The sequence below is a fragment of the Oryctolagus cuniculus genome, chromosome 1, assembly GCF_051225735.1.
Source record: "Oryctolagus cuniculus isolate XC-2025 breed Fujian yellow rabbit chromosome 1, ASM5122573v1, whole genome shotgun sequence".
Classification (NCBI taxonomy): Eukaryota; Metazoa; Chordata; class Mammalia; order Lagomorpha; family Leporidae; genus Oryctolagus; species Oryctolagus cuniculus.
In genome coordinates this window covers 36,570,974-36,591,803 of record NC_142867.1, presented here as the reverse complement: position 1 = coordinate 36,591,803, position 20,830 = coordinate 36,570,974, and the positions used below count along the sequence as shown (strand labels likewise).

Genomic DNA, 20,830 nt, shown 5'->3' with positions numbered 1-20,830 from the left:
AAACCACAGAAGCAGTAATTTTGTTTTAAAAAAGAAAAATCAGGGCCGACGCTGTGGCTCACTTGGTTAATCCTCCACCTGCGGCGCCGACATCCCATATGGATGCCGGGTTCTAGTCCCGGTTGCTCCTCTTCCAGTCTAGCTCTCTGCTGTGGCCCGGAAGGGCAGTGGAAGATGGCCCAGGTGCTTGGGCCCTGCACCCGCATAGGAGACCAGGAGGAAGCACCTGGCTCCTGGCTTTGGATCAGCGCAGCACCAGCCATAGCAGCCATTTGGGGAGTGAACTAACTGAAGGAAGACCTTTCTCTCTGTCTCTCTCTCTCTCACTGTCTGCAACTCTACCTGTCAAATAAATAAAAAAAAAAGAAAAAGCCATGTATTCCTTTAAAATATCTATGTGGCGATATCTAGCTTTGATTCAGAATTATAAGGAAGATGAATATCTCCTACAACATATTTTTAAACTTTCTTTGGGGAAAAAAGAACTTAAGGGATATTCCATTGAGAGCTCCTATAAACAAAAAGTAAAAGGAACAAAATCCTGATATTAGGATTAAAAATTGTATAGATACACCACAGAACAGACTGTCCACCTTAGAAAATACTTCGGGAGACTGTTGCTACCTTGGGAAGTGAGTTCTGTAACAAAAGTATGTTTGGTGTACATAGGATATGGGGTGTGGGTTCCACTGGCAGATGTGCAGTGAACAAGGGAAAGAGTAGTAAGAAAAGAAGGGCTACAGTGATTATGTAAACTCAGGGCAGAACCATGACTTTCATTTTAAGCAAGATAGGATGCCGTAGGTTTTGAGTAGGAAATGTGTTATAACCTGAATTATAAAAGAATCATTTGGTTGTCAAGTGGGTAGTAGAGTTATGGCAGATTGGCCAATACTTCTTTTCTGCTGATACTGTGATTATGTACCATAAGGCTAAAATACACAGCTTCTACCTACTTCTCCCCAACCTTTCCAAGAAACATACATACATACAAGATATTGGTTTCCAAAATGCTGGAAAGAATTGAGTTACTATCTGGTTTTGATACTAAATATCTGTGCAACTAAACAGCATATCTAACATATCTAAACCTTAACATCTTCATTGGTAGCTTGAGTCAGTAATGAATACTGTTTAATAATATTGATTGAATTGTATGAGGTAGATGCAGAAACCTCCTTACTTTAGCTGTTCTCTAAGGACTTAATTGTCTGTATACAGAGTTGTTTTGGATACAATCAATGAGGGATGGGGAATCAGATGAAAAATTATTCCCTGCTAAAATATGGAAGGTCTCATTTTTCAGAAACCTTATTGTTTTCCACAATCTTTTTACAAATTTTACTCATTTTCATTTTGTTTATTTATTTATTTTGACAGGCAGAGTGGACAGTGAGAGAGAGAGACAGAGAGAAAGGTCTTCCTTTTGCCGTTGGTTCACCCTCCAATGGCCACTGTGGCCAGCGCATCATGCTGATCCGAAGCCAGGAGCCAGGTGCTTTTCCTGGACTCCCATGTGGGTGCAGGGCACAAGCACTTGGGCCATCCTCCACTGCACTCCCGGGCCACAGCAGAGAGCTGGCCTAGAAGAGGGGCAACCGGGACAGAATCTGGCGCCCTGACAAGGACTAGAACCCGGTGTGCTGGCGCCGCAAGGCGAAGGATTAGCCTATTGAGCCATGGCGCCAGCCTCATTTTCATTTTATTTTAAAGGGGATAAAGATAGAAAGAGAGAGAGAGAGAGATTTGATCTTCCATACTGAGGTTCACCCTCCAAACACCTGCAACAGCCAAGGGAGGCTAAGTCCAAATCACCATCAGGGTCTCCCATGTGGGTAGCAAGGGCCTAAGCCGCTCACCTGTTGCCTCCCAGGATGTGCATTAGCAGGAAATCGGAATCAGAAATGGAGTCATCTTCAAACCCAGGCACCCAAAAATGGGGTGTAGGTATCCTAAGCAGTATCTTAACTGCTTCACCAAATGCCCTCCCCATGTTTTCAACAATCTTCCTAATCCTAAAGATAAACAGAAGCTTCCACACTTGTTAAGGTCAACTTTTATGAGTTCTTAAGAGTATAATTAGGGGCCTGACCTGTAGCACAGAAGGTAAAATCTGCTACCTGCAGCCCTGCTGTCCCATATGGGCGCTGGTTTGAGTCCTGACTTCCCCACATCTGATCCAGCTCCCTCCTAATGTGCCTGTAGAGGAAGATAGGCCAAGTGCTGGAGCCCCTGAACCCACATAGGAGACCCAGCAGGAGCTCCTGGATCCTGGCTTCAGCCTGGCCCAGGACTGTTTGTTGTAGCCATTTGTGGAGTTAACCAGTGGATGGAAGATCTGTCGCTGCCTCTGCCTCTCCTTCTCTGTAACTCTAACTTTCAAATAAACAAATAAATCTTAATTTTAAAAAGTATAATTATATTTCTTCTCTAATCCCAATAAAAATTTGAGGATGGAGCAGGCATTTGGCCTAGCAGTTAAGACTCCAGTTAACATGCCCACATTCCCTGTTGGAAAACCCACCTCTGAGTTCTGACTCCAGATTCCTGTTAATACAAATCCTGGGAGGCAGTGGTGATGGCTTAAGTAACTGAGTCTCTGCCACTCACATCAGAGACATGGATTGAGTTCCCTATTCCCATCTTGGTCCCTGGCCTACCTCCATGTAATTTTGGGACTGTAACAACAGATGAGAGCCCTCTCCTTCCCCTCTCCTCTCCTCTTCTCTCACCTCCTCTCTCTGCTCTCCTCTTCTCTCCTTTTTTCTCCTCTCCTCTCCTCTCTCTCTTTCTCTCTCTCCCCCCATCTCTGCTTTTCAAATAAATACATACATTTCAAGAAGAGATTTTGAGGACAGAATTCTGTACACCCTACAGTGACCAAATTAGCCTTAATGGTCCCCTCAGCTTGACTAACCTTTAGACAGGTTTCTTCCAGACTGAAGGCCCCTGACCTCCCTTGCTTAAAACATTGACTTGGCAATTGTAAACTTATTCTTTGCCCCTTTGATATATAAATCTTTCCCCAACATTTTGCCAGCTTTACAAGCCAGAAATAGCTTTCACAAAGACCTGAGAGCCATTCTTTTCAAATATAATCCTGAAGAAAGATATTCCTAGCTCTTAGTCTCTGTGTGTAGGCATAGCCTAACTTCAATAAATACCAATATGTACGCACACATGGCCTCATCACACTGACCAACACCCCCACTAATGTCCTGTTTCACTTTCCACCAGCCCCTCAGTGCTCAAAACTTCTGCCCTTTGTTTTAGGTGGATTGAATTCAATCCACACACCACCCCTCCAGCACTGAACTAGCTTTGAATAATTTGAATAAATTCTTTCTTGTCTGCTTAATTCTGTCATGCATAATTTTTCTTTGAAAACAGATCTTACCCAGACTAGATCACTTAGTGGGGCCATGATTTTGACTTAAAATCCAAGATTCCAAGTGAAAAAGGAGCCCATTGTCTTATTTCAACATTACTGGTGACATTCTTATAGACTTACAGACTGCAAAGCTCTTCAGCAAAACAGTTGCTCCTAGGAAGAGAAGTATGTTCTGGGAGACATCACAGCTTACTAATACATCATCCTTACCTATGATATTACTGGAAAGCACTTTCAATTTTTCACTTGTGTGTCATAGGGGGAAATAAATTGCCAGTGTTATGTATATGAGCATATACCCTCCCAACTCTATAGCTGTCCAGTAAAATAAATTTCCTGCATTTTCTAGTTTCCCCTGAAGCATCTATCTGACTCCTTCAGCAAGTAATCAGACACACCTGAGGGACAAGTGGTTGTGAGGCTCTTACTCAATGTATTTCTTTGATACAAAGGATGAGGTAAAAGATCCCAGATGCCAGGAACATTTATAGACAGAAGGTTGTCCTAGTTTTCATTTGCATCTCTTTGTTCTCATCATCAAAGACACCAGGGTAACAGTTGCCATAAAGGAAATTCTACTCATTCATTATGTACTTCTTCCCAGGGTAGCATCTTAGCTGACATTTTCCTCGCGAAATCACAAAAGTCCTGATTAAGGCTCGTCCCTGGGCAGATCGCTTTTCCAGCCTCAGGTAAAACATGAGCCTCCTGCTTCTTAGAGCTTTATGTGTTTTGCATGAAGGAGTCTTGAAAAGGAGTAAGCTCTATGCATATACTAGCAGTATAGAATAGATGTAATGAACTCTCCTTAATCAAAACCAATATGAATGGGGCCGGCACTGTGGCATAGTAGGTTAAGCCTTTTCCATGCATTGCCAGCATCCCATATTGGTGCCCATTCGAGTCCTGGCTGTTCCACTTCTGATCCAGTTCCCTGCTGATGACTTGGGAAAACAGCAGAAGATGGCTCAAATGCTTGGGTCCCTGTACCCACATGGGAGACCCAGAAGAAGCTCCTGGCTCCTGACTTTTAATGGACCCAGTGCCAGCCATTGCAGTCATTTAGGGAGTGAACTAGCAAATGGAAGACTTCTCTCTCTGTCTCTCCCTCTATCTGTAACTCTGCCTCTCAAATAACTAACCTTAAAAAAAAAACTAACATGAACTTAGATTACATCTAGTTTACCCACAAAAAAAAAAAAAAAGCTATGTTGTCTAGAGTGAAGACTGAGAAAAGGCTGTTTATTAAATCACATTTGAATGACAGCCTGTCTTGTAGCATTAGACCATTGTGACTTGGTAGAATTACAAATCTGTGGCAACTTTAAAGGGAAGAAACAAGCCTGAGAATTTTGACCTCAACTTGAATTTTTCAATGTTTAAAATGGATAAAACAAACTGTTTTTATAAGGGGATGCAGTTATTTCAAAGAGAATTAATGCCTGTCAATTCTGAAGATATTTTACTCCTTAGTGTGAATATTCTAACAGAAATAAATTGAAGGCATAAATGAACTGCAACTGGAGTCTGCAGATTCTATAGGATTTTTGCAAGGTTTTCGTGTAGGTAAATTTGGAATGGAGTTTATTAGAGACTGCAAATCTTTTTGTTTATACAAGTTCTTCCAAGTTCTATTTCCACTAGTGAATTATAAGAAAGTCTGTTTGCCTGCACTGTGACAAACCATAATGAGTAACTACACCTTTTGACTTTGGTCAAACTTAGAGGTAAATGCAAAGCCTTTTGTAGCTGTAGTTTATGTTCCTTTTATGGTGTGTGAAGTAAACAAAATTTTTTATGTTTAACAGTCATGTTTCCTTTATAATGAACTATTTATTTGTTCATAATCTTTGTTTCATTTTTATTCAGGTATTGGCTACCTCATAGATTTAGAATAAAGGACCATCTGTGACATTATTAGCCAATGTTTTCCACAGTTTCACCCTTCTGTTATGCATTTACAGATTCTGTTTTTTATAAATTTTAATACTGTCTTAAGTAGAATTTATCTATTTTTAAAATTCTTTTCCTACTTCATCTCTGGATGTCATACTACATAAAAGAAATAAGTTAAAATCTTTGACCATTTTTTTTAGCATTTTATATTTCATGCTTTTAAACTGAAGTTTAAGCATAGGTATTGGACCTAGTCATCAAATCTCTGCTGGATAAGATGCTCACATCACACATAGGAGTGCTTGGGTTTGACCTGGTTCTGGCTCCCAATGCTGGGAGCACTCTGGGGAGCAGCAAATGATGGTTCAAGTGGTTGGGTCCCTGTTACTTACATGGGAGACCTGGACTGAGATCCCAGGCCCTGACTTTAGTTCTCCCCATTTGCAGACATTAAAGGAGTGAACCAGTTGATGAAAGCTTTGTCTCTCTGTTTTGCTTTTTCTAGCTTTCAGATTTGCTTCTAATTAGCAGGTTGCAGAAACTGTGATAGGATGTGATTTCAGTGATTAAGATCCAACGAATTGTGAGTTATCTATTGTTACTAATCTTTTTTCTCTTGCCAGTGCCCTCTCTTGCATTCTGGCTTGCTTACTTTAATTTGAGACGCTATTTGGAGAGTGCTATGGGGCAAAGGCTGGAGAGAGTCCTCTAGCCAACAGCATGTGAGCAACTGAAAGTGAATTCTTCCAACAATCACAAAAAGTAAACTAGGAAGCAGATTTTTCCACTTATTCCTTGAGTTGACCATAGTCCTAGCCAACACCATGATTGTAGCCTAGGAGGGGGCCATGAAGTAGAGGACCCTGATAAATCATGGCCAGACTCTAACACTCAGGCACTAAGATAATGAATGCATGTAAGTTTAAGATTCTGACTATTGAAATGATCTGTTACACAGCAATAGATAACTAGAATAGAAAGCATGCATATTTAGCTATTTGTAGCTGTGTAGTAAATCATACCAGAAACTTAATGGCTCAATAAACAACAATCACTTATTTTGTGCCACAAATTTCATTATGGTTAAGCCTTATTAGTTTGAACTTGTCTCTGCTGTGCAATGCCTGAGGTATGATTAGACATTCTGGGAGTGGGAAGAGCTGGGGATCTGCTGATGCACCCTCTGTAGTCTCATAATGTCTCCATGTGGCTTTTCTCTATGGTATCTCCAGAGGAGTGGCATCAGAGTAATCAAAATTTTAACTTAGCAACCAAGGGATTCAAGAGAAAGTTTCCTAAGAAGAAAAAGCAGCAAATACAAAGTTTCTTATGACTTAGTCTCAGAAGTCACCAGGTACTGCTTCTGCAGTACACCATTGGTCACACAGGGCCAATCACAACTCATCATGAGGGAAGCCTTCAGAGAACAGGAATGCTTACAATTGAGATGATCTGGGGGCTCTCCCAGGGCCTGCTATAATACTGTTCGATATTTCCATCCTTCATCTCATCAAAAATCACCTACATGGACAGCAGGCTTGGTAGTTGGGTAGATGTGCTACTTACTGTCTTTTTATTTTACATTTTAACCAAAACATCCTGTCTATATTCTAGTTTCTTGATTCACAAAATTAGTTTAACTATCTGTTTACTAATTGGATTGCTGTGAAATTTAATGAGGAAAAAATGTGAACTCTCAAGTTCAGCCCTAGCATATAGTAGGAGCAGTGGGTGATATTCCCACTTTTCTAATTCACTGTGTTTTCCCTTTGCCCCATTTTTCATCTAATTCTCTGCTGGGGCTTTCTGCATCTTGACCTCAACTGCAGTTTTTACATACATTTATCATTTTACCTAATGACTCATAATAACACTTTAAAGGCAATAGTTATATTTATCTTTACAATCTCATTAACTTTGCACCTGGTAGTTGCTTAATAAATAACCATTAATTAAACCTCACTATTTATCTTTTGCAATATTCTTCCAGCACTATTCATTCACTGCCTTGTCTAAGAGTAAAGGGTAAGCACCTTAGTGGAAGTGGCCATGCATGTAACTCTTTTTGTCTCTGTAAACAGCCCTAGGCCTAGGGCAAAGTGTTCTTTAATTGAAGTCTATGGAAGAAGTTTTAATATCAAGTGCTTCATAACACATCTTCTTATTTCTTTGGTTGGAAACTTCCTACCTCCTGGCAGGAAACAGTAGTAAAAAGTGGGAAAAGGCAGTAAAACAGAGAAGTTAGGCACTAATTTCAATGGGTTAGACAATCTGGCTTTAAACCAGAGTCAAGCAGTTACCAATTTTAGATCTTAGAATTATGTAAGCTCCATAAATTTCAATTTGTCATTTCTATGTGGGGAAAATAATTTCTGCTCATAGGGTGGTTGTGAAAATAAAATTGTATAAGGTATGTACAAAACTAACCACAATGCTTATCAAAAGTAAGTGTCTAGTGAACCTTGGCTTTTGTTAAATGTCTCCTCTTCCATGAAGCCTTTTTAGATTCTCCAAGCTGGAACTCTGCCCAGGAAACTCGTGTGTTGATAATAGTGAACTATGTGGTTCATTTCATCATTCATGCTCCATTGCCAGTTCTTAAACTACACCATCTGGATAAGGTTTGGCATGAGGTCCTAAATATAGCACAGAGAGATAAAGGAATACTTCTGTATGTTTGTTCTGCATTTATACCTCTGCCCATCCTCTTTGTAACAATGATACAAATGGAAATGAGCTGCTAATATTAGTGGTTGAAAGCTGGTATTTGGGCCACTTTTTTACTAGGCAGCACTTTTGATTCAATCTGTCACTTTGATTACTCTTCTTCCAGTGAGAAGACTTAGGGCTTCTCGGGTAACCAGAATTTCTTTCTATCTCAAGCCATGCTTAAGTATGTGTCACTTTCCCACTTCCACTATTTATCTTGCTTCCTTTCCTCTGCTTGGAGCTGAAGTACTGAATGAATACCTACACTCCATTTTACAACTGAGTTTTAACGAGAGTGCTTTGGTTTGGATATTACTAGACACTGACTCAATATTATTTATTCTTCTTTTTGTTTATATTTGTCTTGACCCAGAATTCTAAAAAAAAAAAAAAGTGGGGTAAAAGGAATACATGATATGATTCTACTTATTCTTGGAAGTAATAACATAAAAATCACCTCCACTGAATATCTAGTGCACAATAATAGTAATACCAAGAATAATAATTATGATCAACATGCACTGAGCAATTCATGAGCCCTTCTATATACTACATGTGGGGGCCGGTGCTGTGGCTTAGCAGGTAAAGCCACCGCCTGTGGGGCTGGCATCCCATATGGGCTCTGGTCCAAGTCCCGGCTGCTCCTCTTCTGATCCAGCTCTCTGCTATGGTCTGGGAAAGGAGTAGAGGATGGCCCAAGTACCTGGGACTCTGTACCCATGTAGGAAACCCAAGGAAGCTCCTGGCTCCTGGCTTCGGATAAGCGCAGTTCCGGCTGTTGCAGCCAATTGGGGAGTGATCTAGCGGATGGAAGACCTCTCTCTCTCTTTGCCTCTCCTTCTCTCTCTGTGAAACTCGGACTTTCAAAAAAATAAACAAACCTAAAAATACTATATGTGTATTAATATATAATCCTCAGAACATCACAGTGAAATAAATAAGTATTGAAGTAAATATGTTAGCCACTTTTCCCAGTGTCAACACGATGATAAGTAGCAAAGCTGAGATGTAAACCTAGAAAATCTGGCTTTAGCAGGAGGCAGCTCTTAGCCTGTGTAATGTACTATCTGTAACTGGATGCTTATAAATACTGATCGTGATCTCCAATTAACTCTGTAATTATTATAAGCCCTTGGAGTGGTGATGGAGACATAAAAAGTTGCAAGGTCTCCATAGCAACTGATGCAGAGTAGGTGCTCAATAAATGATTGTTGAAGAAATGAAGAAATGGGCATTGATGAAAAAATAATCACAACAATCCCACCCAGGTTACATTAAATTGACAGTTACAAACTGACAATTATGTTTACATACAGAAATGATTTGTTCATTTTTTAATAAATTATGGTGCATACCCTGTATACAAGTGCTGAACAAACATGCACACACATACTAACACACACAGCTTCTCCATTTGTAACTCAACTGTGATTTGTGTGTCACAAATTTTACATTTTTGGACTCCAGCAATACACTAAGGAATTTGTTAAATGGTATGTTCAAATATCAGACACCCTAAATATCCAGAGCCCCCTTGCCATTTCATAAACTTTAAAAGCCAGTTGACTTAATTGAACTGTCAAAGTAGGTCAGGCTGAAAGGGTCCATGACTTTCAGTCTCAGGGAGCTGGTCATTAGATTCTAATATGATTATAATTAATATGTTATTAAAATTCTCACAAAATAAATTGACTTCATTTAGAACAGGCAATTTATGTCATACAAGGGAAGTGAAGATGGACAGTATTCTGGGTAAACTTCTTTTTTTAAATTTATTTTTAAGGAATACAAATTCCATAGGTACAACTTTAGGAATATAGATATTATTCCCACCATACCCATCCTCCCACCCATATTCTCACCCACCTCCTCCTCTCTATCATTCCCAGTCCCATTCTCCATTAAGATTCATTTTCAATTAACTTTGTACTCAGAAAACCAACTCTATATTAAGTAAAGATTTCAACAATTAGCATACACACACACACACACACACACATACTAAGAACTAGTTTTATAGTTAACTCTCATAATACAACTCATTGAGGACAGAGGTCCTGCATGGGAAGTTAGTGCACAGTGACTTCTGTTATTAATTTAACAACTAACACTCTTATGTATGATGTCAGTGACCACCCATGGCTCTTGACATGAGTTGCCTAGGCTAGGAAAGCTTTTAGAATCCACAAACTCCGTCAGTATTTAGACAAGGCCATAAGCAAAGTGGAAGTTCTCTCCTCCCATTAAGAAAAAAGTACATCCTTCTTTGATGGCCACTTCTTTCCTCTGAGTTCTCACTCAGAGACCTTCATGTAGAATGATTTTTGCCACAGTGTCTTGGCTTTCCATGAGCAGCCGGACCAGGAAGATTTCAGGGCTGATTCTGAGGTCAGCATGTTACTTAAAGCAATTGTCATTCTATGAGTCCATTGTGTGGACTGCTTCCTATGTTGGGACATTCTCTCCTTTTTAATTCTATGTATTATTGTTAACAGACACTTGATCCTATTTATATGATCATTTTAACACCTAATCCTATCTATATGTTCACTTTAATACTTAATATGATCACTTCAATAATAAGTTGACATTTTTACCACCAACCAAGCTTAATGGGATTTGGAGTCCCATGACAAGTTTTTAAACTGTACCTTTAGAAGTAAGCCCTTAGGAATGTGTGCAGAACTATACAGTTTACAGTTACAAACTTCCTACTCCCTGTCTTATTCCCCTTCTTATTTTTTACTGAGATCTATTTTCAATTGAATTTATATACATATTATTAACTCTATGTTAAGTAAAGAGTTAAACAAATAGTATGAAGAAAAAAAAACTAAAAACAAACAAAAAAAAATGAAACTATTCCTCAACAGCCAAGACAAGGGCAGCTCAAGTCATTCCTTTTCAAAGTGTCAATTTCACTTCTACAGATTTCATTTTAGGTGCTCTATTAGTTCTCACAGATCAGAGATAACCTAGTGTATTAGTCCCTTTGGGACTGGCTTATTAAACTAAATATGATGTTTTTCAAATTCATCTATTTTGTTGCAAAAGACCAGATTTCATTTTTTTTAACTGCTGTGTAGAATTCTATAGTGTACATATCCCATAATATCTTTATCCAATCTTTGGTTGATGGGAATTTAGTTTGATTCCATGTCTTAGCTATGGCAAATTGAGCTGCAATAAACAGCAGATAACTCTTTTGTTTACTGATTTCATTTCCCTTGTGTATATTCCCAGAAGTAGGATGGCTGGGTCACATGGGTAAATTTCTGTACCTTCATAGAATCCCAAATGTGGGCAAACCAACATGGGGTATCTTATTTTTCTCTAGGAGAAAGTTAGTGATATTTTCATTTATTGGTAGTCATATTTCAAAACTTTGAAACTTACAACCAACATCTCCACATTGGTCCAAATGAGGTCAGAGTCATGATTTTCTCAATCCAACATTTGTCTCCATAAAAATTAACAAGTAGAGCATTTTGCTCACCTGCACACAGCTTCAAGGCTTAGACAGACCCACAAAAATATCTACAACAATGTCTATAAAAAAGCAGAAGCATTTCTAATTTCCAAGAATAATTCATTTGTGAATTCTCCCAATTTTTTTATTTTTAATCTACTAGGGAATTAGGCTGTCTCATGTATGAAGTACTGAGTTTGTTAGATAATTCAGGGAAAGTTTTTGAATGTTTACCATGTGCCAAATACAATATCTCATATCAGCTTTACAACAACTTCTGGAGGTGCTATTAGTTTGCCCATTTTGTAGATCAGAACATTTAATCTTTGACAAATTAAGTAAATTGACTATGTTTATATAACTAAAAAGTGTGATGACCATGATTAAAACATAATCCAATGGCTTCAAATAATCAACTTCTTTTAACTCTTACTTCAAAACTAATGTGGTAAGAGAAAAATCCTACCTTCCCTCCCTCTCACCAGGTGTGTTTCTCCATCTGTGTAGTGGTTCTCCTGCTCTACAATATTCAACACCAGGGCAAAGATGGTGCAAGTCCTGTTAAAAATAGAAAAATTTTAGCTTCACTTGGATTCACTGAAGGAAAACTCCAGACTGACAGATAAAGGTAGAACAACTACAAAAAAAAAAAAAAAAAATGATAGACATCTATCACAATGTAAAGAAGCTGAAAGAAGTTAAATGAAACTTAATTAAATAATGCTTATATTTTCAGAATTGGCTAATGTCAAAGGCAATTATACTCTATATCAATGAACATCAAGACTAAGATTAAAGGGAAATCTCGATCGGTTCATATGCTACAAGTTTTCCTAGAAATAAATAGTAATAGATTAACAGAGAAAGTTCAGTATTCTCGAAAAAATGTTAAGAATTTGTAGGAGTAGCTAATTTTTGTTGTCATAGAAAACCCTGAACACATTATTTAAATTTCTCTAAGACTTAGTTTATTGATGCATAAATGAAGAAATATTTTTCAAAGAACAGTGCTGTAAGTAAAATTGTGAATGTGAGTGCCTGACATATAATATCTACTTAGAAAATATCTTACTTTTTCTTAAAGTAGCCAGCATCTTCTGTGTGACTAGCTCTAAATTCTCTGTATATTACATGTAGCTCTGATTAATTTTAACTGCATATTAAGATAAATGGCTGGTTCAATAATTCAGTAAGTGTAGGGCAAAACCACCTCACAGAATACAAAATGAAGAAACATGGGGTTGTCTTGTAAACCCCTTGGAATAACAACATGCTCATTTTCTCACAAATCATATATGCCCTTTAGAAACACTGACCAATGCAAAGGTCGTTCTGCCCCAGATCTTCTAAAAATAGCAGAAAGGCTTTCTCAAGTTAACTAGCCAGTGTCTTTATTAGGTCAGACACATGACCTTAGAGCTAAGACAGTAAAGGCTATCACAGAGAAATTCAGCAACATTTGAGTCCATGCTGCTGGTTAGAGCGTGCTAACAAGAACTGGGTCACAGATTCAATACCTATGTGGGCCCATTTTCACTTTATTACAAGATCTCCTTGACAGCATGATTTAAACCAGTCCTCTCACACTAGCACAGCAATGGCCACAGGAAAGATGGAGCAGAGGGCAAGGCTTCAGAGGAAACAAACTGAATTCTTTAAACATCTCTACTCATTAACAGGAGATGGGATAGCTGTCTCTTTTTTGTTTAGGAGAGACACCAACTCTCGTGTTGGCTCTCTAAACAGGTTCTGAATCTATTTTCATTGCAAGAGAAATTTGCAGTGAAAGTACTCTCTGGGATCAATGATTGGAGAGACGGAGGGAGGAAGGGTACATGTGCATAACTGGGAAGGCAGAGCCAAGTTGCCATAAATGTTTATATTTTCCAAGACAGATATTTCTGCTGCTAGAGGATAGGAAAGGCAGAAGGTGATGGGAAAGGGACTTAGATTTATTAACTACCACAAGAATTGCATTAAATATTCCTTTTATTTATCCACTAATTAACTATTTCAGTGTGTCAGGCACTTTGCTAATAAAAGCACTGGGAAATGGAGTAATGAGGTCAACAATGTTACTTGTTTTCATAAAAGTTACTGTCTGGTAACGGCAACAAATGTAGACCAATTAATTACAAATGTGAGGTGGTTTACATGAAAAAAGCAAAGGGTATGTGGCAAGGGGAAACTTTTGCTTGCAATTTCAGAGCACATAACATTGAACTGATTTCTGACCAAATTTAGGTCAAATGGGTTGAGGAATATTCTAGTTTACAGAATCCAAGAAAAAATATGGTAATCCGAGCTGTTAGAATATGGGCTCCCTACAATGTAATCCTGGAATCTCACAAGCAGGACGTGATGGATCTACCTGGGAATCTTGGTGCCATGAGATTTTGGGGGCAACTATTAACAGTATTTATGTTTCTCTACATGGCAATAAAGTTTTTCTGGTTGATTTATTTTGGGAAATATGCCTATGATCAAAGTGGCAGGATCTGTTACCAGAGGAGAGAGCAGAAGAAAAGTAGTTGTATTCTACAGACAAATAAATCATAAGTAGCTCACTGAGATGGTGGATTCAAGGAGTGGAATTTTAGATGAACTTGAGGTATAAAGGAGGTATCATTATATCCATTGTACAGATGAGTGAATTAGAATCTAGGAAGGTTAAGTTAAGGTATTTGGGAATTCAAGATCAATTATAAAACTCATGCCTTTTCCATTACTACACATTTTCCAATTTATGCATCATTTATATAATTAAAATATGAGGTCCTAAAGATACTACAGGTAATGTTTGAATAACGAATTTTGATGTCACTTGGCATTTCTGAGGGAAACAAAGGAATATCTCCCACCCCTTAACAACAGTATATCTTGCACAAAGTCATTTACAGTTGTTGTAAAACCAATTTTACAAGATAATGGTGATATTATATATGTATGTAATGAAGAGGGAATTTCAATATAGTACTTGGTTTCTTCTAATTTTTTCAGCATAGTCAAAATCAAGGATGACAGTCATAAACAAAATTAACAGATGTGGTCTTTTTGTACCTAATCTGCCTTTCAATGACTCAAACTACTATTGAATTAATCTTTTTCCCAATATAAAACAGAATGGGGTAGGCATTGTAGCATAGAAGGCTAAGCACCCCTTGGGACACCTGCATCTTACAGCGAAGTGCCTGGTTGGATTCTGGCTAAACTGCTTCCAGTCCAGCTCCTGCTAATATATATGGGAGGCAGTGAGTGATGGCCCAAGTACTTTGTTCCTGTCCCTCTCACAGGAGACCTGAATAGAGTTCCTGGCTTCCAGGTTCAGTCTGGCTTAGCCCTGGCTGTTTTGTGGGCATTTGGGTAGTGAACCAGCAAATACTGAACAGAAATTCTCACTCTCTCTGTCGCTTTTTCCCCCACCTTGCCCCCTGTGTGTATATGTGCATGCCCCCCTCTCTGTCACTCTTTCAAATGAATAAATAGAACACAGCAAAAGCAAACAAGTTTCCAAACGCTAGAATAATATCAGACATGATGATTATTACCTCACCCTATTAAGAAGTATAATAAGTAAGATACCATGTTAGTTTTGAATAATTCCAACCACTGTCTGTAATGTTATGAGTTTTCCTCCCAGTCAAGAAAGTATCCCAGATTACCATTTAGAAAGAGAGTGATGTTATAATGAACAGAGCTTGTAAATTTTAAGAAATCCTATTTTGCAACACTGTGGAACACACTCAAAACAATCACTATACAAAGACTATTCTTAAATGATTATTGAGAAAATAAGTGTTTTACCATCTATCTCCCATTGTTACCTACTTCATGGATCATGTTCGACTACTCTGATCTAACACTTCACTTTCTAAACATCTTTGGTAATTGACCCATACATTTTACATCATCCCTTCAGAATATGCATCATTTCACAAGTTTCTAATTATTTTAAATGTTTTCTTCCCAGTTAGATGGAAAATGCATTGAAGATACTATTCAGTGTACACCACAGAAGATGCACAACTAGTTTTAGTAAAGTGGTTTCTTTTCTGTGGATTTAGTCACTAAAGTCATTGAAGGATCTTCATAAGGAACATACAGATCTTTGAACATTTTATTAACCTCCTGAAAATACCAAGTAGCCCAGCAGCAAACCAAAAGTTGACAAGGAATATATTTTTGACAAAGACTTAAAACTATGACTTAGGATAAACTCCACTATCTTTTTTTTAAAGATTTATTTTATTTATTCGAAAGACAGAGTTACAGAGAGAGGGAGAGACAGAGAGGTCTTCCACCTGCTGATTTACTCCACAGATGGCCACAATGGCTGGAGCTGTGCCGATCCGAGGCCAGGAGCCAGGAGCTTCTTCCAGGTCTCCCATATGGGTGCAGGGGCCCAGGGACTTGAGCCATCTTCTACTGCTATCCCAGGCTATAGCAGAGAGCTGGATCAGAAGAGGAGCAGCTGGGACTAGAACGGCACCCATATGGGATGCTGGCACTTCAGGCCAGGGCTTTAACCTGCTGTACCAGAGTGTCGGCCCCCTAAACTCCACTATTTTTTGATGTATTATTCTTTTTACATGCTGTTAATTTTCATTTATGATATTTTATTAATCATTTCTATATTTGTGTTCATGATGACCATTAATTTGTTATTGTCCTTATTTATAATGACTATCTTTGTACAGAGTAACTCTGGCATCAGAATTCAAGAGAAATTTTTTCTTCTTTGATTTCTGAGTCTGTGAAGGATTATATTACTGATCTCTTTAGTGTTATATAGAGTTAATCAGTCAAGTGAAGTGGCTTAGTGTTTCCTTGTAATAAAGTTTTGGATTTCTATTTCTTCTTAAGCCTTATTTGTTTATTTGAAAGGCATAGAGAGACAGTCAGACAGACTTCCTACCTACTAATTCATTCCCCAAATGTCTGCAGTGGCCTGGGCTGGGCTGGGGCCAAAGCTGGGAAACTAGAACTCCATACAGGTATCCCATAAAGGTGGCAGCAATCCAATTACTTGAGCCATCCACACTGCTTCTCCTGGATCATCATTAGCAGGAAGGCAGAATAAGGTGTCAGAGGCTGGAATAGAACTCAGGTATGCCAATATGCGATGTGGGAATACTAAATGCTAGGCTACAAGACTGTTCTTAGGACAGTTTTAATAATTCATTTGTTTCAAAGAATTTCTTCCTTTCATTTAATTTGCAAGTGTTAGGAGTAGGTACTCATAAAACTCCCTACTGTCATTTTAATATCAGTAGGATCTATAATTCTACCCTCCCACTTTTTATGTCTAACATTGCTAATGCACATCTGCTGCATGTGTTTTTTGATTTTCATTGGTCTAAAGGTCTATCAGTTTTACTCTAGATATTCGAACAAGTCATGGTTGCTCACTCATAACACTTCTATTCAACATTAAGTTAGAGTTGCAAGACAAAGTAGAGCTGCAAGACCATAAAAGGAAATAAACATCAATGAGATATAAAGTAAAACTGTCTGAAGATGACTTGATTATATGTAGACAATCCTAGAAATTATAAAATAACCATTAAAAATAATAAGTGGTATCAGCCTTTTATTAGAATTGCTGGCAACAAGATCAATATGCAAAAATGAGTGGAATTTGTGCATAGTGAAATTAACAATAAGAAGTAATTTTTAAAAAGTATCAGTTAATAGCATTAAAGTCATTAAATGTTTAGAGATATATTCAGCAAAACCAGTATAATTAAACTATAAAACATCGAGAAAAATTAAAGAATGCAAAATAAATAAGATCTATGCCTATGGGCACAGAGATTATTATTCTCCACATACATATGAACAACAACAACAAAAAAACCCGACAGTTAAAACAATACCAATTCAAAATTCCAGCAGGAATTTTTGGAAATTGATAAATTGATTCAAAATTATATTTGAAAATATAAAAGACATGGACTAGCCAAAATAACTTTTAAAAACAACAATACAATTAAGTAGGATATTTCACACTACCTAATTTCAATTTTATCATAAACTAACAGCAACAAAGGAAGTGTGATATTTGTATGAGAAGCCATAGAGATAATGGCACATAAAACAAATTGCAAAATATATCCCTTTTTTTGAATATTTGGTTTCCAGAAAGGTGCCCAAATAACCGAATTAAAAAGGAAAATCTTATTAACAAATGTTGCCAGAATAAGCAGATATCTGGACAGAAAAAATAAATATGAACCTTGCTTAGGACATACACAAAATAATTAATTTAAAACAGCTATTGACCTAAATGTAAAATCTATAACTATACAAGTTTTAAAGGAAAACAACTAAACAACAAAAAGGAAAACACAGGAGAAAATTTTCATGACCTTTCTGAAGAAAAAGGTTACTCAGGATTTAAGAAGCCAAACAAGACTAAAAGCAACTTCAGAACTGGACACAGTTGAGGCTCTTAATGGAATGCTGTCAACAGAAAGAAAATGTCCACAATACTATCCAGATAACCTTGTGTTCAAAGTACATAAAGAACTCTTCTAAGTCAATAAAGTAGCAAACAACCCAATAACCAAGGGGCAAACATGTGAACAGATACCTTATAAAAGATGATAAATAGCTGTCCAGTAAGCCAATGAAAAGATTGTCAAAAGCTTTAAAAGAGAAGTGTGCATTAAACTTGCAATGAAGTAGTACAAGATACATGGTAGAATAGATAAAATTAAGAGGATTAACAATGTCAAGTTGTGGTGAGGATTTGGAGAAACTGGAATTCTCATGATACCTCTGTTGGGAATGAAAAATATTGGAATAATTTAGAAAATAGCTTTAGTTTCTTTTAAAGTTAGAAGTACAATTGCTACATATCCCAGAAATTTCAGTCCCAGTAATCTATGAAAGATAGATTAAAACTTATTTTTATTCAAAAAGTATGTGAATTTTCAGATTTACTAACAATATCCAAAAATTAAAAACAACTCATTACTATCAATTAGTGAATTTATCTATTCACTTGTGGTATATCCATACCAAGATATATTATTTTGCAATACAAAAAGAAATGAGCAGACATTTAGCCTAATGGTTAAGATGCCTGCGTCCTACAATGGAATGCCCTGGTTGGATTTCTAGCTCTGGCCCCAGATGCTAACTTCCTGCTAATGACCATTAGAAGCATCATGATGAGTCAAGTCATTGGATTCCTATCACCCTTGGGGTAGATCTTTACTGAGTTGCAGGTTTCTGGCTTCAGCATAGCCCTGGCCATTGTGAACATCTGGAGAGTAAACCAGCAGAATAGAGTAGTGTCTGGCTTGCTGGCTGGCTGGCTCCCTTTCTTTCTCCCCCTCTCTCTCCTTGCCTCCAAAATAAATTATTTTTTTTTAAATTAGAGAATTGACAGAAACAATGATAAATCTCAAAAATATTATTCTAAGTGAAAAAATGAAGATAAAAATGAATATATGTGATTTATTTGAAGGAAAAACTACAAAGATAAATCTCATTTATAATGATAGGAAGGAGGCAAGTCATTACCTGGTACGAAGGTGGAGAACAGACTATGATGGGACATAGATGAACTGTGGTAGAGGTCTCCCTAGGTCAGAAAGAGAAAAGAAACTTACCCTGGAAATTGAATGCTGTCATTATCTGCTTGTCTGCCAATGCTTCCAATGTAGTTACTATCTCCTCATATATAACCATTTTGGCTTCTGCTTGTTAAACAGAACAATGGTGTTAACCCTTGAGAGAGTAGAACTCCTATGTGTGTGAAAGAAACATCATCAGTAACTGTGTAAGCATTCCCAGTATTGTATCAATTCCTATAGCTGCCATGCAACATTAGAATATCCAATCAAATGCATGCAAGTAGCCATAAAAGGGAAATACAGATACTAAAACATATATAAGAAAATAACCCTCTTGGGGGGCTGGTGCTGTGGTGTAGTGGGTAAAGCCGCTGCCTGCAGTGCCAGCATCCCACATGGACTCCGATTCGAGACCCAGCTGCTCCATTTCCAGTCCAGCTCTCTGCTATGGCCTGGGAAAGCAGTAGAAGATGGCCCAGGTCCTTCGGTCCCTGCACTGACTTGGAAGACCAGGAAGAAGCTCCTTGCTCCTGGCTTCAGGTCAGTGTAGCTCCAGCCATTGCAGACAACTGGGGAGTGAACCAGCAGATGGAAGACCTCTGTCTCTCATTTTCTCTATGTGTAACTCTGCCTTTCAAATAAATAAATAAATCTTTAAAAAATAACCCTCTTTAGGGTTCAAGCTTTTGGATATGAATTCTACTGGGCCTTATGAGGGTATAATAAGGCACTGCATCCTGGCCTTGATATCTCATCTCTGTTCCTGAATCCTGCTAAAGAAATTTTAAGGAGATGTTTTAGGTCCACATAAATTTGTGGGTTTTTTTTTTTTTCTTAGAAAACTTTTATTTAATAAATATAAATTTTGAAAGTACAACTTTTGGATTATAGCAGTTTTTCCCCCCATAACCATCTTCCCACCCACAAACCATCCCATCTCCCACTCCCTCTCCCATCCTATTCTTCATTAAGATTCATTTTTAATTATCTTTATGTACAGAAGATCAACTTTGTATATACTAAGTAAAGATTACAACAGATTGCACTCACACAGACACACAAAATATAAAATACTGTTTGAATACTAGTTTTACCTTTAATTCAAATAGTACAACACATTAAGGACAGAGACCCTACATGGGGAGCAGGTGCCTAGTGACACCCGTTGTTGATTTAACAATTGACACTCTTATTTATGATGTCAGTAATCACCCGAGGCTCTTGTCATGAGCTGCCAAGGCTATGGAAGCCTCTTGAGTTCACCAACTCTGACCTTATTTAGACAAGGGCATAATCAAAGTGGAAGTTCTCTCCTCCCTTGAGATAAAGGTACCTCCTTCTTTGATGGCCCATTCTTTCCGCTGGGATCTCACTCACAGAGATCTTTCGTTTAGTTTTTTTTTTTTTTTTTTTTTTTTTTTTTTTTTTTTTTTTTTTTTTTGCCACAGTATCTTGGCATTCCATGCCTGAGAAACTCTCATGGGTTTTTTAGCCAGATCTGAATGCCTTAAGGGCTGATTCTGAGGCCAGAGTGCTGTTTAGTGCATTTCCCATACTATGAGTCTGCTGTGTATCCTACTTCCCATGTTGGGTCATTCTCTCCTTTTATTTCTATCAGTTATTATTAGCAGACACTGGTTTTATTTAAGGTCCAATAAATTTGTAAAAACACAGAATTATGGCACAAGCAGAGTAAAATAGTAGGACACATGAAGCTAAAAAGAAGATGGAGCTGGAAATGGAACAGGTGTTTAAAATGAAAGTCAAAGATAAAATCCAAGA

General features: G+C 37.7%; 1 long non-coding RNA gene across 1 annotated transcript in view; it reads right to left on the bottom strand.

Annotated features, from left to right (window-relative positions):
- Positions 1 to 19,058, bottom strand: part of LOC149128360 (uncharacterized) — a 190,555-nt gene extending 171,497 nt beyond the window's left edge. Inside the window, exons 1-2 of the long non-coding RNA XR_016218045.1 lie at positions 18,996 to 19,058; positions 11,932 to 12,023 (exon numbers count right to left, since the gene is read on the bottom strand). This is a non-coding gene — a long non-coding RNA (uncharacterized LOC149128360). The remainder of the gene's footprint in view (positions 1 to 11,931; positions 12,024 to 18,995) is intronic.
- Between the last annotated feature and the right edge of the window lie 1,772 nt (positions 19,059 to 20,830).